The sequence below is a fragment of the Erinaceus europaeus genome, chromosome 13 (assembly GCF_950295315.1).
Source record: "Erinaceus europaeus chromosome 13, mEriEur2.1, whole genome shotgun sequence".
Taxonomy (NCBI): Eukaryota; Metazoa; Chordata; class Mammalia; order Eulipotyphla; family Erinaceidae; genus Erinaceus; species Erinaceus europaeus.
Window position 1 is genome coordinate 77,985,592 of NC_080174.1, and position 6,000 is coordinate 77,991,591.

The window sequence follows — 6,000 nt, forward strand, 5'->3', positions numbered from 1 at the left end:
CCAGACTCCCTCTAACTCGAAAGGAATGCAAGTATGTAGTGTTGATATTATTACTCACAGTGATGCTTGCTGTGTAACCTCAAGCAGCTTCATTTCACTTGCTCCTTGTGATGTGGCATGCACATCTATAAAACAGGGTTAGAAGTTCTACCTTGCAGGATTATGGTGAGGTTGGAAACACACATGGGGCACCAAAGGCAGCACCGGGCATGAGGCTACAGCTGAGCAGAGGCAAAGGAAGATTGTGGTGAACTCCACTACCCAGTATGTCTGTAAAGGACTGCACAGGCTGCTGAGCCCCCTCTCCATCTCAAATCACCTCCTCTTACAACAGGAGAGTGAACCCTCCTCCCAGATAAGGTCCATAGCCTCCCTGAGCTCTGAACTTTTTCTTGCTTTCTCAGGAGAGAAATGATTTATTGGTCCAGCCTTTATCCCTTCAGTATTTTCGTTTCTACTCATTCCTTCCCAAAAGTATTTAAATGAGCTGCAGTCTTTACCACCTGAAAACAAACACTTAAAATTTTTTTAAAAAAGCTTTAATCCCAGCTTTTCTCCATCTTTTTCACTGCCAAACTCCTTTCAGTGTTTATCTGTACAGCCTATTTTCGCACCTCCTTCTCACTCCTGATGGTGCAGCTTTTTAAAAGTCAACTGAATATCTGAAATCCTCAAGAAGCATGGTAAAAGGCATAAGAGCAGAGGTTGCTTTTATTGTAGAAAGGGAGCTTAGACAGAAGAGGCATGGAGAGTAGAGGAGTGATGCCAGTGGAAATGTTGAGGGACAGGAGGTAGTTGGAGGACACTGTCCAGAAAATGGGAGTGGTGACAGGTGTGGCTTAGAAAGGTGGAAGCGGGGCTTTGGTGTTAAACGCTAGACCCATGTTGAGCCAAGAAGCAATTACAGAAGCCAGACCTTCCACCTTCTGCACTGCATAATGATCCTGGGTCCATACTCCCAGAGGGATAAAAAATAAGGAGGGTATCAAGGGAGGGGATTGAATACGGAGTTCTGGGGGTGGGCATTGTGTGGAAATGTACCCCTCTTATAGTATTGTCAATATTTCCATTTTATAAATAAAAATTAAAAAGAAAAACAGCTAGACCTTGCTCTCTGTCTGTCCCGGTCATCCTATGGAGGATAAGCTCTGCTCTACTCTCTTCCTCTCTCTCTCTCTGTCTCTCTCTCTCTGTGTGTGTGTGTCTCTCTCTGCCTATTATGGGAATGTTTTCAGTTTTCCTGAATAAAATGTAAAATTCCTGAAAATCATGCTCTCTCCTTAATTCTTTGTTGCGATAATGCATGGCAAACTTTTTAAGTGTTGAGGAAACAAGCAGTCACCCCAATTCCCCCAGTACAAGGTGGTAAGGCAACTCCCTGGTCCCTGTTGGCCTTCACTGACTGAGGCACAGCCCAGGTTGACAGCATACGTGCAAAACCCCCAACTCCGCTTCAGGCAATCTCTCCAGTTAGGAGCCGCTTACCTGGAAACTACGAGCTGCTAATCAAGCCTGGGTCAGTCAGTGCTAATCCCTCCTTGCTTTGTTTGCAGTGAGGACGGTAAATAAGGTTCAATAAGTCTAAGAAATGGCAAGAAAGGTAGAATGTATATGCAGAAGCAAGTGTTAAAGTTTCCCCTGTCAAGTGTTTTACTCGTCTCTTATTTCATAGTCATCCATAATAAGAAGAGACTAAGGTCAGATGCTGTTAACCCAACTCCCATGATGTCCTCCTGGGGAGTCTTAGGTAATTAAAAATGCCATACCTGACAAGCCCAGAAGGTTGTAGCTAGTGGTTTCTGAAGCAAACACTACAAAGCTTTGTCACACATTCAAGAGCTCATTTGATTTTCTTAAACAAATGCATGAGTTAATAAGAGTCCATTTACAAAGACACTGAGGTTCACAGAAGGTCAAGGTCAGCAGTATTTATCATTTTCAGGGTCTACCATGGGCCAGACCATGTCCTGCTAAGTCCTTTGAAGACAGGATCTCTTTCAGTTTTCACAAGCTCAGCCTTACAGGCAGGTGTTATTACCCCTTTTAGCAGATGAAAAGCAAAGAATCTGGTAGCAATAAGGCTGGCTGTCACTGACTGGATGAATGAATGACCTGTGTGACCTTCTTAAGCTCTCTGAGCTACAGTTTACCATTTGTAAAAAAAAAAAAAAAAAAAAAAAAAGAAAAGAAAGAAAAGAAAAAGATCATGATTAATTTGAATCTGTTGAAGAATACTATTTTTTTAAAAAATTTATTTATAAAAAGGAAACACTGACAAAAAACATAGGATAAGAGGGGTACAACTCCACACAATACCTACCACCAGAACTCTGTATCCCCTCCCTCCCCTGATAGCTTTCCTATTCTTTATCCCCCTGGAAGTATGGACCCAGGGTCATTATGGGATGCAGAAGGTAGAAGGTCTGGCTTCTGTAATTGCTTCCCTGCTGAACATGGGCATTGGCAGGTCTATCCATACTTCCAGCCTGCCTCTCTTTTTCGCTAGTGGGACGGGGCTCTGGGGAAGTGGGGCTCCAGGATACATTGGTGTGGTTGTCTGCCCAGAGAAGCCCAGTTGGTTTCATGGTGGCAGCATCTGGAACCTGGTGGCTGAAAAGAGAGCTAACATATAAAGCCAAACAAATTGTTGACTAATCATGAACCTAAAGGCTGGAATATTGCAGATGTAGATTTGGGGGTTTATAGATAGCTAGTAGGCCTATTTTAGCTATATTCCAAGGGGCCCATGACTATACAATTTTTTTCTTTTTTGATATGCAGATGGACCCAAGTTATTGTCTGGGGAGATGATGTCATGGCTGGAAAAAGGGCCAGGAAGCTGTAACAAGGAAGAGAGTGGCTCCCAAAGATGGGAAAGATGTATAAATTGTTGACTGTAAACCCCATCGATTTGATCTGGGGCCCATATTCTGCTTCGGAGAATACTTAGAAGAATATTATTTTCTTTTTTTTAAAATTTTTAAAAATATTTATTTTCCCTTTTTGTTGCTCTTGTTGTTTTTCATTGTTGTTGTAGTTGTTGTTGATGTCATCATTGTTAGATAGGACAGAGAGAAGTGGAAAGAGCAGGGGAAACCTCCTGCAGACCTGCTTCACCGCCTGTGAAGTGACTCCCTGCAGGTGGGGAGCCGGGGTTCGAACCGGGATCCTTATGCCCGTCCTTGCGCTTTGCACCATGCGCGCTTAACCCGCTGCGCTACAGCCGACTCCCGGAAGAATGTTATTTTCTAAGCCACTCCTCATAATTCCCAACTGGTAGTGTCACCTCTACTAGAGCAACAGACAAGAAGTTATTTCAGTTTCAGGAGTGAATTAAAGTGGGTAGAGAAAGAACTGAATGGTCTGTAACTACTACTCTATTCCCTTTTCACTAGGCTGTTGTTGTAGGCCTTTTTCCAGATTTCTCTGAATTTTAAAATCAAGGTATTAAAATCAGGTTTTCTATGGGTCATATTTTCTAGTTATGTGATCTTGGCAAATTCATTGAGATTTCCTCACTTGACCAAATGGGGCTCCCAGGTTGTTGAGAAGATGGGTCAGGGAGAATGGGAGAAAGTGCTTGCCACATAGTAAGTGCTCAGGAAGTGGTGGCAATTATAATTTGACTCAAAAGTTTTTTTTTTTTTATCCATTTCATGCAGACTCTAGAAAACATTTTTTTTTTTATTTTTATTTATTTATTTTTTTTTGTCTCCAGGGTTATCTCTGGGGCTTAGTGCCTGCGCCAAGAATTGACTTCTCCTGGCGGCCATCTTTTTTTTCCATTGTTTTTTTTGTTGCTGTTATTGTTGCTGCTATTGGATGGGACAGAGAGATATTGAGAGAGGAGGGGAAGAAGAGAGGAGGAGAGAAGGATAGACACCTGCAGACCTGCTTCACCACTTGTGTACGCAACCCCCCTGCAGGTTGGGAGCTGGGGGATCAAACCGGGATCCTTGCACCCGTGCTTGCACGCCTCACTGTGTGCCCTTAACCCGGTGTGCTATCACTACGTTTTACAAAAGGAACTAAAGAGCAGTTGATTTAGCTGAGACATTGTAATATAAATCTACTCACTGGAAAATTCCTGGACAAAAAGTCTGAAAAGATACTGTTTCTCTAATTTCAAGCATCCCATTAAGAAAATTTACTATTGAAAGTCGGGTGGTAGCTCAGCGGGTTAAGCACACGTGGCACAAAGTGCAAGGCTGGCGTAAGAATCCCCGTTCGAGAACCCGGGCTCCCCACCTGCAGGAGGTCGCTTAACAAGCGAAGCAGGTCTGCAGGTGTCTTTCTCTCCTCCTCTCAGTCTTCCCCTCCTTTCTCCATTTCTCTCTATCCTATCCATCAACAGCAACAGCTATGACAACAAGGGCAACAAAATGGGAAAAATAGCCTCTAGGAGCAGTGGATTCGTAGTGTGGCACCGAGCCCCAGCAATAACCCTGGAGGCAAAAAACAAACAAACAATAAAAAAAGGAAAATTTACTATTTATTCAGAGTTTCTGTTCAGCAGTTTCATTTATCTGAAGGAGACTATAGACTCTGAAGGCGTTAAGGTTTGTGTCTCTCATAAACACTAAATATTAGAAGACATGAAAATTCAGAGAGCTGAATTCGGATCATTTCTGGTCCTTCCTACCCAGAACTTTTACATGCTGGACTTTGCTTTCTCCATGTGTAGTCAAGGGCTGGATTAGAATGATCTCAACGTGGTTATACACCTCTAAGTTCCATAGCAAATCACCGACAGTGCCATGCAGTGGAAAAGTACCCTTCTTCCCAATATGTAATTTTCAAAGGTGGCTGTGGCTCTTTTATTTTAATATTATTTTTAAATTGCCACCAAGGTTATTGCTGGAACTTGATGCTTACATGAAAAATTCACTGCTCCTATTCATCCTTTCCTTCCTTTCTTCTTTTCTTCCTTGATAAAACAAAGAGGAATTGAAATGGATCGGGGGGAGAGGGAGAGAGAAAGAAAGACACCTGCAGAACTGCTTCATTCTTCAGGAAGCTCTCACCTGAGGGTGGGAACCAGGTTCCAGAACCTGGGTCCTTGAGCACTATAATGTGTGCACTCCACTGAATGTGCCACTACCTGGCTCCTGTAGCCAAGGTTCTTTGAATGCCCTCTCTTTGCTCCCCTAGCAGTGGGGCAGGATGCTGTTGTGACACATGTCCCATGTGCCTAGTTAATAGCAGAATCTGTCTTGTGTCGCTTATGTTCCTTGTTCTTGGAAGATAAGAACTGTATACTGCTCACCTCCCCATTGCTCCATGGTGCTGAGCTACAAACCTGGCAAAGGTAAACATCTCATACATGCTTGAAAAAGTGCTTTTACACGAGAAGAGTCCAATTTGAAAAAGGATGTTCAAAAAACTGCCGAAAAGAAACTTTAAAAAGCTATAGAGACTTGGATTTAGGTCACAGCTAGCAAGTAGCAGAGCTGAGGCCAAACCACATCTACCTGACTCTTAAGTCTGTGTTGTCATTCATTTCATTATAAGCATTCACTCATCTATTCAAAATGAAAATGGCAGGATCACTTGAAGTTAGGCTTCTAAGATTTGCAGTCAGTTTGTCTAGATTCAATTGCCAATTTTACCACTTGATAACTGTGTGATTTTAAGTCTATATTTTAACCTTTTTTTTTTCTATCCATGCTTAGCATCTGTATATCAGGGAAAAATCATAGCATAATCTTTCCAAGGATAATTGAATGGTGAGGGAGGTGACAGGTGACGTCATCAGTAGAAGGTACAACTTGCATATGTAAGGCTTCATATATGATAAAATTGTGCCTTGCCCAGTTTCTCTAAACAAACAAAAAGGCAAATAAATCTTTTACAAAAGGATAGTTCAAGGAAAACATATGAGATAATATGTGCAAAATATGTAGTGCAAAGGATGGCTTATAACAAATATTCACTAAATTCTAGATGCAGTTGTTGTTAATGGTATTATTGTCATTCTTAATAATAGTAACATCTGCCATA